Raw genomic sequence first — 15,937 nt, 5'->3', positions numbered from 1 at the left:
CCACAATGAACGATTGACAGGCCAAACTGTTAAGAATGTGGCCAGGATAACGCATGACAATGAGGAAATGAAATCGAAAATGGGTGGAATAATATTGTTTTACCCAATAAGGATTTGAATTATGTACCTGGTAGGTTTAGAAAAAGCATTGTTAACTTGCACATTGTTTTCATCTTCTTTATGTCACTAATAATGCGATCAAAATAATCTAGTACAATTACACATGTGAACTTTGATTTATCTTTTAACAATTTTCTTTCTCAATATGGCGGCGTTATCTGGTAGGGAATTGAACAAGAACTGTCAACTTGAAAATGCGAACTGCAGTTTTGCATTTAAATTTGATCATTGATTATGTTCATAGAAAAAAAAATATTGCAAACGTATTATTAATTTATCATTATCAAATTGGAATTATTTGGGCAGTTATATACACTATATATACAAAAGTATGTGGACACCCCTTCAAATTAGTGGATTTGGCTATTTCAGCCACAACCGTTGCTGACAGGTGTATAAAATCGAGCACACAGCCATGCAATCTCCATAGACAAACTTTGGCAGCAGAATGGCCTTACTGAAGAGCTCAGTGACTTTCAACGTGGCACCGTCATAGCATGCCACCTTTCCAACAAGTCAGTTCGTCAAATTTCTGCCCTGCTAGAGCTTCCCCTGTCAACTGTAAGTGCTGTTATTGTGAAGTGGAAACTTCTAGGAGCAACAACGGCTAAGCCGCAAAGTATTAGGCCACACAAGCTCAGAGAACGGGAAGGCAAGTGCTGAAGCGCGTAGCATGTAGATATCATCTGTCCTCAGTTGCAACACTCACTACCGACTTCCAAACTGCCTCTGGAAGCCACGTCAGCACAAGAACTGTCCGTCGGGAGCTTCATGAAATGGGTTTCCATGGCCGAGCAGCTACACACAAGCCTAAGATCAGCATGCACAATGCCAAGCGTCGGGTGGAGTGATGGATGCCATTGGACTCAGTGGAAACGCGTTCTCTGGAGTGATGAATCACGCTTCACCATCTGGACGAATCTGTGTTTGGCAGATGCCAAGAGAATACTATCCACCAGAATGCGTAGTGCCAACTGTAAAATTTGGTGGAGGAGGAATAATGGTCTGGGGCTGTTTTTCATGGTTCGGGCTAGGCCCCTTAGTTCCAGTGAAGGGAAATGTTAATGCTACCGCATATGACATTCTAGACAATTCTGTGCTTCAAAGTTTTTGACAAGAGTTTGGAAAGGCCCTTTCCTGTTTCAGCATGACAATGCCCCCGTATACAAAGCGAGGTCCATACAGAAATGGTTTGTCGAGTTTGGTGTGGAACAACTTGACTGGCCTGCACAGAGCCCTGACTGCAACCCCATCGAACACCTTCGGGATAAATTGGAACGCCGACTGCGAGCCGGGCCTAATCCCCCAACATCAGTGCCAGACCTCACTAATGGTGTTGTGGCTGAATGGAAGCAAGTCCCAGCAGTAATGTTCCAACATCTAGTGGAAAGCCTTCCCAGAAGAGTGGAGGCAGTTATAGCAGCAAAGCGGGGACCAAATCCATATTAATGCCCATGATTTTGGAATGAGATGTTCGACGAGCAGGTGTCATGTAGTGTATATATCCAGAAATTGCGTCCCTGAATCTGCAGTTGAAAGAAAAAATGTAGCTCCGGGTTTAGACTCTCAGACTATGAGAAACAAGATTCTCTGGTCTGATGAAACCAAGACTGAACTCTTTAGCCTGAATGCCAAGTGTCACGTCTGGAACCTGGCACCATCCCTACAGTGAAGCGAGGTGGTGGCAACATCATGCTGTGGGGATGTTTTTCAGCGGCAGGGACTAGTCAGGATCGAGGGAAAGACGAGCGGAGCAAAGTATAGAGAGATCCTTGATGAAAACCTGTTTCAGAGCGCTTAGGATCTCAGACTGGGGCGAAGGTTCACCTTCCAATAGGACAACGACCCTAAGCACACAGCCTAGACAACGCAGGAGTGGCTTCGGGACAAGTCTCTGAATGTCCTTGAGGGGCCCAGCCAGAGCATGGACATGAACCCGATCAAACATCTCTGGAGAGACCTGAAAATAGCTGTGCAGCAATGCTTCCCCATCCAACCTGACAGAGCTTGAGAGGATCTGAGAGAGGAGAATGAGAGAAACTCCCCAAATACAGATGTACCAAGTTTGTAACGTCATACCCAAGAAGACTCAATGCTGTAATTGCTGCCAAAGGTGCCTCAACAAAGTACTGAGTAAAGGGTCTGAACTCTTTGTTTTATAAATTAGCAGCAATTTTAAAAAAAGTTTTTCCTTGTCATTATGGGCTATTGTGTGTATATTGATGAGGAAAAACATCTATTTAATCAATTTTAGAATAAAGCTGTACCGTAACACAATGTGAAAAAAGTCAAGGGGTCGCGTCGCCCAAAGTTCTCGCCCACTTCGCTTCCCTTCATTGAAAACGAATGGGTCTCCGTTGTTTTATCTCCCCCAATGTGCTAAATAGATTTCCGGTAACTGCAATGAACCAAAACAGTGGCAGGCAAGTGGTCAAAACAATACATTTTGAGGCGACGAATGGGTGCAAAATGCTTTCTGTTAGTTATTATATCATATAAAATGGACATATCTATTTTAATATACACTAGCTCAAAACATTACTAATAATTTAAAATTACAAATTACCCAATGGATCATGATAATTTTCTGGTAAAAAAGTGGAGGTGCAAAAACATACGTTGCAGCTGCTCTGTTTGCTCCATTGCTCTAGCGACTATGCTCATGGATGATTAAGCATAGCTTATCCACTTTGCTCTCTTTGTGTTCTTTCCCTTATGGATTATACATTACAGCATTGTAGCAGCATCTGAATAAAATCGCAATAGAGCCATTTAGAAAGATAGATAGCAGGTGTTTTTATATTTAACATAGATACAGTGGGGGAGAAAAGTATTTGATCCCCTGCTGATTTTGTACGTTTGCCCACTGACAAAGAAAGGACCATTCTATAATTTTAATGGTAGGTTTATTTGAACAGTGAGAGAATAACAACAAAAATATCCAGAAAACACATGTCAGAAATGATATAAACTGATTTGCATTTTAATGAGGGAAATAAGTATTTGACCCCCTCTCAGTCAGAAAGATTTCTGGCTCCCAGGTGTCTTTTATACAGGTAACGAGCTGAGATTAGGAGCACACTCTTAAAGGGAGTGCTCCTAACCGCAGCTTGTTACCTGTAAAAAAGACACCTGTCCACAGAAGCAATCAATCAATCAGATTCCAAACTCTCCACCATGGCCAAGACCAAAGAGCTCTCCAAGGATGTCAGGGACAAGATTGTAGACCTACACAAGGCTGGAATGGGCTACAAGACCATCGCCAAGCAGCTTGGTGAGAAGGTGACAACATTTGGTGCGATTATTCGCAAATGGAAGAAACACAAAAGAACTGTTAATCTCCCTCGGCCTGGGGCTCCATGCAAGATCTCACCTCGTGGAGTTGCAATGATCATGAGAACGGTGAGGAATCAGCCCAGAACTACACGGGAGGATCTTGTCAATGATCTCAAGGCAGCTGGGACCATAGTCACCAAGAAAACAATTGGTAACACACTACACCGTGAAGGACTGAAATCCTGCAGCGCCTGCAAGGTCCCCCTGCTCAAGAATACATATACATGCCCGTCTGAAGTTTGCCAATGAACATCTGAATGATTCAGAGGACAACTGGTGAAAGTGTTGTGGTCAGATGAGACCAAAATGGAGCTCTTTGACATCAACTCAACTCGTCGTGTTTGGAGGAGGAGGAATGCTGCCTATGACCCCAAGAACACCATCTCCACCGTCAAACATGGAGGTGGAAACATTATGCTTTGGGGGTGTTTTTCTGCTAAGGGGCCAGGACAACTTCACCGCATCAAAGGGACGATGGACGGGGCCATGTACCGTCAAATCTTGGGTGAGAACCTCCTTCCCTCAGCCAGGGCATTGAAAATGGGTCGTGGATGGGTATTCCAGCATGACCATGACCCAAAACACACGGCCAAGGCAACAAAGGAGTGGCTCAAGAAGAAGCACATTAAGGTTCTGGAGTGGCATAGCCAGTCTCCAGACCATAATCCCATAGAAAATCTGTGGAGGGAGTTGCGGAACGTCAGCCTCGAAACCTTAATGATTTGGAGAAGATCTGCAAAGAGGAGTGGGACAAAATCCTTCCTGAGATGTGTGCAAACCTGGTGGCCAACTACAAGAAAGGTCTGACCTCTGTGATTGCCAACAAGGGTTTTGCCACCAACTACTAAGTCATGTTTTGCAGAGGGGTCAAATACTTATTTCCCTCATTAAAATGCAAATAATTTTATAACATTTTTGACATGTGTTTTTCTGGATTTTATTGTTGTTATTCTGCCTCTCACTGTTCAAATAAACCTACTATTAAAATTATAGACTGATCATTTCTTTGCAAGTGGGCAAACATACAATATCAGCATGGGATCAAATACTTTTTTCCCCCCACTGTAGCAGGTAGGCCAAGAAAGGAAAAAGTAAGACCCTATTTGAAACACAATGTTTCAAATATTGTCACGGCTGATCGAAGGAGCGGACCAAAATGCAGCGTGTTCGTAGTTCCACATATTTATTAAAAGTGAAACAATGCAATACAAAACAAATCGTGACGCAGAGAGGACAACACACTACTCGAGACAATAACCCACAAACAATGAGAAAAATCCCTACTTAAATATGATCTCTAATCAGAGGCAAATGAGGATCAGCTGCCTCCAATTAGAGATCAACCCCAAACAATCCCAACATAGAAATAGAACTAAAACATAGAAATAGAAAACATAGAACCAAAAACACCCCCTGTCACGCCCTGCCCTACTATAGAAAAGGACATCTTACTAGAGTCAGGACGTGACAGTACCCCCACCCCCCAAAGGTGCAGACTCTGAATGCAAACAAAAACCCAACAAAACAACCACAAAACACAAAGGGAGGGTAGGGTGGGTTACTAATGTCTATGGCGGCGGCTCTGGTTCCGGGCGTAGTACCCCCACCGCCCGCTGATCCCCCCGATTCTGTATGTCCAGAGGAACCAGACCATGGATCGTCGCTGAAGGCTCCGGGCTAAAGGCTGCCGCTGAAGATCCGGGCTAAAGGCCGCCGCTGAAGGCTCCGGGTTGCTGACCTCCGCTGAAGGCTCAGGGCTGAGGAGCGTCGCTGAAGGCTCAGGGCTGAGGAGCGGAATCGGTCTCACCGGACTGGGGAGACGCACTAAGGGCCGAGTGCTCACAGCAGGCACTGGCTGTACCGGGTTATGGATGCACACTGGAGGAAGAGTGCGAGGAGCAGGAACAGGACACCCCGGACTGGGCAGGCGCACTGGAGGCCTGATGCGTGGGGCTGGCATAGGAGGCGCCAGACTAGTAACACGCACCTCAGGGCGAGTGCGGGGAGCAGGAACAGGACACCCCGGACTGGGCAGGCGCACTGGAGGCCGGGTACGTGGGGCAGGCACAGGATATACTGGGCCGTAGAGGCGCACGGGAGATCTCGAGCGTAGAGCTGGCATAACCCGTTCTGGCTGGATGCTCAACCTAGCTCGACTAATGCAGGGCGTGGGCACAGATCGCACCGGCCTGTGAATGCTCACTGGCGATACAGTGCGCATCACCGCATAGCTCAGTGCTTGCCTCATCATCCGCTCCCCTCGGTAAGCACGGGGAGTTGGCTCAGGTCTCCACCCTGACTCTGCCAAACTTCCCGTGTGCCCCCCCAAAACATTTTTTGGGGGGAATGCCTCTCATGTTTCCTTCGTTGCCTTGCCGGTTGATCTCATCGCTGTACCTCCCTAGCTGCTTCCACCTGTTCCCATGGGAGGCGATTCTTTCCGGCCTGGATCTCCTCCCACGTCCAGGATCTTTTTCCATCCAGTATTTCCTCCCAAGTCCATTTCTCCTGCTGCTCCATTCCACGCTGCTTGGTCCTTTTATGGTGGGTTATTCTGTCACAGCTGTTCGAAGGAGCGGACCAAAATGCAGCGTGTTCGTAGTTCCACATATTTATTAGACGTGAAACTGAATGCCATACATAAATAACTTGAAAACACAAAAACAACAAACCGTGCCGCAGAGAGGAAAACACACTACTGAAAAGATAATAACCCACAACACAATGAGGAAAAACCCCTACTTAAATTTGATCTCTAATCAGAGGCAAATGAGGATCAGCTGCCTCCAATTAGAGATCAACCCCAAACAATCCCAACATAGAAATAGAACAACTAGAACTAAAACATAGAAATAGAAAACATAGAACAACCAAAAACACCCCTTCACGCCCTGCCCTACTCTACTATAGAAAATTACATCTTACTAGGGTCAGGACGTGACAAATATATTTTCAGCACTTGGCAAAGATGTGGCACCATCTGGTCACTATGGTGACAGAGGATACATCTGTCAACAAACAGGCACAAAAGACATGTGGTGTGATTGCTGATATGCCTCTCCAGACTTGGACCTTCCTGTGGTTATCATCTGTAGTTGTCACATTACCTGATTATTATTGTTCTTTTTCAGTGTATGTGTAGTAGACTAACATTTGGATGCTGTCAGTCATCCTAAAGTTTTCATTACAAATGTTGCAGTTTTCTACGTTCTACTTCACTACAACATATACTGTACACACAATGTACACTGTATTGACTGTAACAAGATCAAACCGCATCAGTGTAATGACATCATCTCCTACAGTAGTTCTCTGACCCTCCGTACTACTGACTGACTCCACTGAAGTCATACTGATCATCATGTTCCAACAGCAACCATCAGAGGAACCCTCAGAGAAACTCTCAGAAAAACAGAAAGATTGAGAGAAATCCCCAAGAACAAAAATAACAAATTGTACAAATCACTTCCAGACTGCATTGACATTAGCAACACCCTCTTTTCTTAGTCTTGAGAAACAAAATAACAAATACATTTTTATTTAACCTTTATTTAACTAGGCAAGTCGGTTAAGAACAAATTCTTATTTACAATAACGGCCTACCCCGGCCAAACCTGGACCAATTGTGCGCCGCCCTACTGTAAGCATAGCTTATCCACAACTGGCCGTGACTCCCAGTCACGGCCGGTTGTGATACAGCCTGGAATTGAACCAGGGTCTGTAGTGATGCCTCTAGCACTGAGATGTAGTGCCTTAGTCCGCTGCGCCACTCAGGAGCCCAAAATATCTTAATATTTATCTGGGCCCAGTTTGAGAGGGGTGAGATGCATGTGAAGGGAAGGGGAATGCAGTGCTCTGCTGGGTGTAGGGGAGAGGAGCAGAGAGACTGACCCAATGGGCTGGGGCTGGGCCAAGAACAATGTACTGCAATGCTCAGAGAGTCACACCTCTAATGCAATCAGCCCAGGGCCCAGCACAATATCCCAACAGCTGGTCTGGCCTGGCACACTGGAATACCACCAAAAGGGCTAGGCTAGCTACCTCGCCATGACTCAGCTATGCCATCAGTCAGACTGCTCCCTGCCTTAACATGTAGTGCCAGGCAAGTCATCAACACTATAGAGCAGCTGTTGGACTGGAGGCAGGCAGGCAGGTGGTGGAACATCGATGGGTTAGTTTAAAATGTCATGGCAATTCCTCATATCATTGATGTATATCTATTGACATTGACATTTAATTTAATTTACTGATGGATGGCTTTTTTAAGCAAAATCACTATTGAATTTATGATATGGGTGGGCAGGTCATTCTTTAAAAGCTTTTTGAGTTATGCAGCGCATTGTGAATACATTTCAGGGTGGAATGCAATATGTGCAGTTCATAATATACTGCTCAAAAAAATAAAGGGAACACTTAAACAACACATCCTAGATCTGAATGAAAGAAATAATCTTATTAAATACTTTTTTCTTTACATAGTTGAATGTGCTGACAACAAAATCACACAAAAATAATCAATGGAAATCCAATTTATCAACCCATGGAGGTCTGGATTTGGAGTCACACTCAAAATTAAAGTGGAAAACCACACTATAGGCTGATCCAACTTTGATGTAATGTCCTTAAAACAAGTCAAAATAAGGCTCAGTAGTGTGTGTGGCCTCCACGTGCCTGTATGACCTCCCTACAACGCCTGGGCATGCTCCTGATGAGGTGGCGGATGGTCTCCTGAGGGATCTCCTCCCAGACCTGGACTAAAGCATCCGCCAACTCCTAGACAGTCTGTGGTGCAACGTGGCGTTGGTGGATGGAGCGAGACATGATGTCCCAGATGTGCTCAATTGGATTCAGGTCTGGGGAACGGGCGGGCCAGTCCATAGCATCAATGCCTTCCTCTTGCAGGAACTGCTGACACACTCCAGCCACATGAGGTCTAGCATTGTCTTGCATTAGGAGGAACCCAGGGCCAACCGCACCAGCATATGGTCTCACAAGGGGTCTGAGGATCTCATCTCGGTACCTAATGGCAGTCAGGCTACCTCTGGCGAGCACATGGAGGGCTGTGCGGCCCCCCAAAGAAATGCCACCCCACACCATGACTGACCCACCGCCAAACCGGTCATGCTGGAGGATGTTGCAGGCAGCAGAACGTTCTCCACAGCGTCTCCAGACTCTGTCACGTCTGTCACGTGCTCAGTGTGAACCTGCTTTCATCTGTGAAGAGCACAGGGCGCCAGTGGCGAATTTGCCAATCTTGGTGTTCTCTGGCAAATGCCAAACGTCCTGCACAGTGTTGGGCTGTAAGCACAACCCCCACCTGTGGACGCCAGGCCCTCATACCACCCTCATGGAGTCTGTTTCTGACCGTTTGAGCAGACACATGCACATTTGTGGCCTGCTGGAGGTCATTTTGCAGGGCTCTGGCAGTGCTTCTCCTGCTCCTCCTTGCACAAAGGCGGAGGTAGCGGTCCTGCTGCTGGGTTGTTTCCCTCCTACGGCCTCCTCCACGTCTCCTGATGTACTGGCCTGTCTCCTGGTAGCGCATCCATGCTCTGGACACTACGCTGACAGACACAGCAAACCTTCTTGCCACAGCTCGCATTGATGTGCCATCCTGGATGAGCTGCACTACCTGAGCCACTTGTGTGGGTTGTAGACTCCGTCTCATGCTACCACTAGAGTGAAAGCACCGCCAGCATTCAAAAGTGACCAAAACATCAGCCAGGAAGCATAGGAACTGAGAAGTGGTCTGTGGTCCCCACCTGCAGAACCACTCCTTTATTGGGGGTGTCTTGCTAATTGCCTATAATTTCCACCTGTTGTCTATTCCATTTGCACAACAGCATGTGAAATTTATTGTCAATCAGTGTTGCTTCCTAAATGGACAGTTTGATTTCACAGAAGTGTGATTGACTTGGAGTTACAATGTGTTGTTTAAGTGTTCCCTTTATTTTTTTGAGCAGTGTATATTGTTCTTTCACTGAAGAAACGCACGTCTTCATCAAAATAAAAAGATGTTTGTTAATGGTTTGAACAGTGTAAGTAATTGCATTAATTGGAACGTGCACAGGGCCCATGTTAGTTCTACAGTGCAGGGATTGAATTGCAGCCTCCATCTTCTTCCTTACAGTTGTGATCAAAAGTCATTTCTGATGGGTCCACAAAAATCCCAGAGGTCTCTGACATTCAGCACTAAGCCAATGGCTGAGCTGGCCTTTTGGCTGGAATGCTGGCTTGGCGACAGCAAACAGAATCTAAGCTAATGAAGAATGTGACCATTCAGATCCCCCTCTTCCATTTACCACATCACATGCAGCTGTTGTTCGCAGCTAATCTGAAGCTAAATGCTATGACACATCTGTCTACTGCCAGAGCCTCTCTATGGAATCCACTCACACAGACCTTATTCATAACATAAGACAATACAACAAGGGGCTCTGGAAATGGTCTGGCCAGCAGTTGAAACATTGTCAGGAGATCAGAGGTTTGTGGGATGATGAATTGTGTTTTCTCTGAAGGTGCCTCAGTACTGGGGCTGCAGACGGTAGGTGTTCTGTCTAAACAGATGTGTTGCTTCCACGGGTCATGATCCCTGTCACCCCTTCACTAATCATCCACTTCCTCCTCCAGTTCTACATTGCTCTCTTATATCATCATGACAGCACCACTGGAGATGAGCAGTGGAGTAATCAAAATATTTGCATTCTAATCTAGCTCCTTTTGTGGATGCAGTCAGTCAGACACACCGTTTAATGGAGCTCTTTCAGCTGATAAACCAGGCGGTAAACCAAGCCCTTCCTTCCCAGCCTGGCTCCCATTAGGGAGACACCAATATGAGGAGAGTCATGTGTCAGCTCCACCTCAGAACTAATCCCTATAGGAACAATAATCCACATTCCCATGAGCATGACCTGTGGAGTTAACCAAGTACATAGCTCTGAGCATCAGTAAAGGTGGGGCTAAAATACTGCAGCCGTGGTTGACCCCATTACATAACAAATACTGTACAGTCGAGTGGCAATTAACAAATGTTACTTCTCTCTACTGTATATAGAACTCCAATTATGCTGTTCGACGTTGTAACTCAATACAATCCAGTTCATCCATAGGAGACAGACAAGCCAGTGAGCTTCTTCTCAACAGATGTGATGCATAGAGCCCAACTGCTTCTTAACTCAATTTCACATGGGTGAAGAGGAGAAAACTCCCATGTAATCTCCTCTGGCTTGCACACATTGTGACACTATGGCCGTAGATATTCAGTTTCATGAGTGGATGTGTTGAGACTGGGTGTTTTCTAATGCTACTAATGCCTAGTGTTCAATGGAGTCATGCAGCATATTCATCATATAATACTGTGTGATATGAATTCTCTCACAGATGTCAAATTACCACTCCGCAGAATGCAGACCTGAGAACAGGCAGGACACAGGACAGGTGCCCAATGGTGTTGTGAAACAAGATAACACATTTAGACTGGATGTTGAATTTGCCTTTGTAATGTATTAGTAAACGTTGACAGATAAAATGAACGTTGACAGTGTTTTTGTCTTGTTTTTAGAACGATCATATCTACTTCCAAAAGTAAAAGGCTCTTTATACACCAATGATCTGCAGCCAGTTTGATCATCCAGATAGCGCACATGGCACATATGTCGCCCATTCTTACAGAAAACCCATTTGTAAAAGTTTGATAGAAAAATACATTCTTGGTGTCCCGCATTGAGGGGGCTTACATAATGATGATCTAAGACAGGCATCCAGAATGGCCAGGATAAAAGGTCAGACATGTTGTGAGGTCTCATATCCACTGAAGAGTTCATAAACACTAAATATCCCTTTAACTATATCTCATGCTGAGCACAATGAAAATGGCTCCTCTCATAAACCAGGGGATAAAAGTGAGCAGTAACTCTTCCAGTAAAGGGAAAGTGGGACTGGAACAGTGAAGCTGCAGACTTCCGGTGTATTGGTGATTTCACCCTTAAGGGTGGCCATGCCAAGGATATCAACCCAAAGAATCCAATATCTGTATCCTGTTGTCCTGAGAGACGGGCGTATGTGGTGCAGGCCAGCACTCCCAATGATAAAAAGTCAAATACAAAAGTGGATTTACAGGATTCTTGCTCTGGCCAGATGTTGGCAGACCTGCTCTTCATTTCACTTGTAAAACAGAGAAGGAACCAAGTGAGCATGAAAAGTATGAATAATTCCAACATTCTTTCTGAGGAATTGTCAGAGCGGTGTTGGGAAGAAAATGGAAAGATCTGTGAATACAGAGAGCACTCTGCAGAAGATGGAATCCCACTGATAAAGCTCTAGATGGACTATCACATCTCAGAGGACTTTCTCCACACAGACCAGTTCTGGACCTCTCTCAAGATAAATTCACTGTGGTGCATGGTCGCAATTATCAGGCAAGAAATCAGAAGACAAATATTGACCATAACATTTGTATCTTACAAAGGATTTACAAAATGCTGGGGGTAGGACAAGTGGGATAGACCTTATTTGTATTGCTTTATTCCCCCATACACAGTAAGACCTAATGTATATTTTATTTGGTCATTTTGGGCAAGCCAGTATCCAGTGGTGATGTTGATAGTGATACCCATAGGCTACATGTTCCAGGACAATGGAGTGGTTGGTATGCCAAAGGCTGAGCGAGGGAGAGAAAGAGAGAGAGAGATCTCACTTGGAGAGAATGTGTGGGATAGTTTGATGGGATAACCAGACAGACTGACAGACTGACTGACTGAAAAGTCCCAGCGAGCCAGAGTCTGGACAGCTGGGAGAACAAAATAGAACAGTGTCCAGCACACAATCACCACATGAAACCAGATACTTTTCACTGATCAGTGAAGAGACTTTTTCTCATCATGAAAATGAAAGCTTGTAGGGAAAACGTCAAACCTGTTCTTTCCAAAGATGAGCTTTGGGAATCAAGCCCATGTCACTGTTCATTTCGACACTGGAGGTTCACTGGCTGAGAGACACCAGACACTTTTCACTGTTCAACACAGAGACTCATTTATCTGGATTCTCTCTCAATGACACCAGGCATAATTAGGACCAAATGACCAGCTGGTCCAGACCCCCTTCCTCCTTCCCACTATCCTAGGGTTGTGTTAACGAGGAGACCCCTGCACCATCTCCCTCTAACAGTACAGCCAGTCACTAACATGAACTCTAACGCACACCAGCTGCTGTTCACTGCTCTCTCTATGTCCATGTGGGTTCAGGTTCAATCCCTCTCTTTCTTTCTTTTCTTTTTGTTTTATTTCCCTGTCTCTCTCTCTCTCTCTCTTCATATCTCTCTCTCTATCTCTATCCCTCTTACTCTCTCGTTCTATCTTTCTCTCCAGTCCTACATCTATCATGATTGGAATAAATACTCTACAGACCTGGGGAGTGGCAGTCAAGGTGAGGGGGGAGAGCCAATGTTTATGTGTAATGTAAATAATCATGCATAAAACCTTTCCATGATGCGGACATTTACCCCATGTTTGATTACTTGACCTATCTGTCAGGAGACCATGAGTAGATCATCCCAGACATTCAAGTGCATTGAATAATTGTTTACAGTTGTGGCCGCATGCTAGAATATATGTGGATGTTTGAAATGTACTCTAGTAAAAACGCTAACTCTCTAGTTAATTAGCCAACAAATGAGTTAACAAATATCTGTGAAGAGACCAGATGACCTCCATAAAGGGTTAAATGGGAGTCTATTTCACAGTCAACATCCCCAACTCTTTCTCACCCCTGTGGCCCTCCCACTAAACACAACACAGACACAGCCACAGCAGTCAACAGTGACATTTTTGGGGGAGTATTTTGATAGACTCGTTTCTTTATAGAGGACAGGAGGTTAGAGGGGAGGATGAGTATTGCCTGTCACCTCTCTCCCTTTTTTCTCTTTAAAAGTGGAATTGTATCATACATGTGCAGCATATGTATATTGCATAGTTTTGACTTGTGGCACACGCAAAGCTGATTTTATTTTTGTATGTTTGTTTATTTTTTAAATGGGGGGGGGTTACTGCTTACATAAGCAAAGGGATAAGTGTATGGCAAAGGACAGTGTGGTTGCAGGAGTAGGGAGATAGAACAGGACTTAAGTCCGAAATGAGATGCTCAGAGATATAAGCTTTTGCGCTGGGCAGCCAAAGTATCTAATATGGGGGGGGGTTTACTGTAGGCTGTTGACTACTAGCCTGACAACTCATACTAAATTCTTCCGCTGCTCTGTCGTTCACTACACATTTAGGTCTGAGACTGACATAATTGTAGTAGTTTGTGGTGACGAGCGGCATGTGGGGTGTTGTACAAAAACAAAGTAATCAGCCGATTGGATTGTCCCTAACCAATCATAGTACCAAAGCCAATGACAAATTTTAAAACCACCACTTTACCCACGTGTGTTACGGCTCTGGCCCTACCCATCTGGCCCAACCAATCGGTTTCTGGACCAATCAGACTGCCCCGAATGTGTTCGCATTCTGGGAAGGGTCGAAGAGGTACTCAGGTCCAGACTCATTGCGGAGAAGAAACTAATGTCCGTGGGCATAGCGTAGCATTTGGCCAGAGCAAGGAGTCTGGGTAGCCAGGCAAGTTGACTACCAGGGTGGTCTACTACAGTATGCCCTGTTATGGCTGTGCTTGTACAGCTCAACTGTTGTTCTAGCCCTGTCTGTCAGTCCCCTAATTCCACAATCCCTTGCTCTATATTAGGGTAGAAGAGGAATATGATTCATTCAATGGGAACAATATTGTATGATTTGCATTCAAAAAGTATTCGGACCCATTCATTTTTTCCACATTTTGTTACGTTACAGCCTTATTCTAAAATTGATTAAATAAAAAATATACCTCATCAATCTAAACACAATACCCCATAATAACAAATTGAAAACAGGTAAAAAAAATACATATATACCTTATTTCCATGTATTCAGACCCTTTGCTATGAGACTCGAAATAGAGCTCAAGTGCTTTGTGTTTCCATTGATCATCCTTGAGATGTTTCTACAACTTGATTGGAGTCCACCTGTGGTAAATTCAATTGATTGGACATGATTTGGAAAGGCACACACCTGTCAACATAAGGCCCCACAGTTGACAGTGTAAAAACCAAAAAAGAACAAGCCATGAGGTCGAAGGAATTGTCCGTGGAGCTCTGAGGCAGGATTGTATCGAGGCGCAGTTCTGGGGAAGGGTACCAAAACATTTCTGCAGCATTGAAGGCCCCGCAAGAACACAGTGGCCTCCATCATTCTTAAATGAAAGGAGTTTGGAACCACCAAGACTCTTCCTAGAGCTGGCCGCCCGGCCAAACTGAACAATCGGGAGATTGACCAAGAACCCGATGGTCACTCTGACAGAGCTCCAGAGTTCCTCTGTGGAGGTGGGAGAACCTTCCAGAAGGACAACCATCTCTGCAGCACTCCACCAATCAGCCCTTTATGGTACAGTGGCCAGATGGAAGTCACTCCTCAGTAAAAGGCACATGACAAACCGCTTGGAGTTTGCCAAAAGGCACCTAAAGGACTCTCAGACCATGAGAAACAAAATTCTTTGGTCTGATGAAACCAAGATTGAACTCTTTAGCCTGAATGCCAAGTGTCACATCTGTAGGAAACCAGGCACCACTGATCACCTGGCCAATACCACCCCTACGGTGAAGCATGGTGGTGGCAGCAACATGCTGTAGGGATGTTTTTCAGGGGCAGGGACTGGGAGACTAGTCAAGATCGAGGGAAAGATGAACGGAGCTAAGTACAGAGAGATCCTTGATGAAAACCTGCTACAGAGCGCTTAGGACCTCAGACTGGGGCAAAGGTTCACCTTCAACAGGACAATGACCCTAAGCACACAGCCAAGACAATGCAGGAGTGGCTTTAGGACAGGTCTCTGAATGACCTTGAGTTGCCCAGCCAGAGCCCGGACTTGAACCGATCGAACATCTCTGGAGAGACCTGAAAATAGCTGTGCAGTGACGCTCCCCATCCAACCTGACAGAACTTGAGAGGATCTGCAGAGAAGAATGGGAGAAATTCCCCAAATACATGTGTGCTAAGTTTGTAGCATCAAACCCAAGAAGACTCAAGGCTGTAATCGCTGCCAAAGGTGCTTCAACAAAGTGCTGAGTAAAGGGTCTGAATACTTATGTAAATGTGATATTTTAGTTTATAATTTTACATTTCATTTTGCAAAAATGTTTGCTTTGTCATTATGGGGTATTGTGTGTAGATTGATGAGCTTTTCTGAACGCTGTGTCCCCTGCTCGCCTAGCGTAGTAGTAACAATCGAACAGCACCCTGACTCACCTATTGCTGCTCTTTTGACCCTATGATCACTCGGCTACACAGCTGATGCCCCCTGGACTGTTTCAATAACATGGTACCTCATTTTGTTTACCTGCCGGTCCCAGCCTCGAACTCAGTTCCTGTATGGACCTAACTAACCCGCTCTGCCCATT

This window comes from Salmo salar, chromosome ssa24, assembly GCF_905237065.1.
Source record: "Salmo salar chromosome ssa24, Ssal_v3.1, whole genome shotgun sequence".
NCBI classification, from domain to species: Eukaryota; Metazoa; Chordata; class Actinopteri; order Salmoniformes; family Salmonidae; genus Salmo; species Salmo salar.
The sequence above is the reverse complement of the archived record's forward strand: the minus strand, read 5'-3'. Positions refer to the sequence as shown.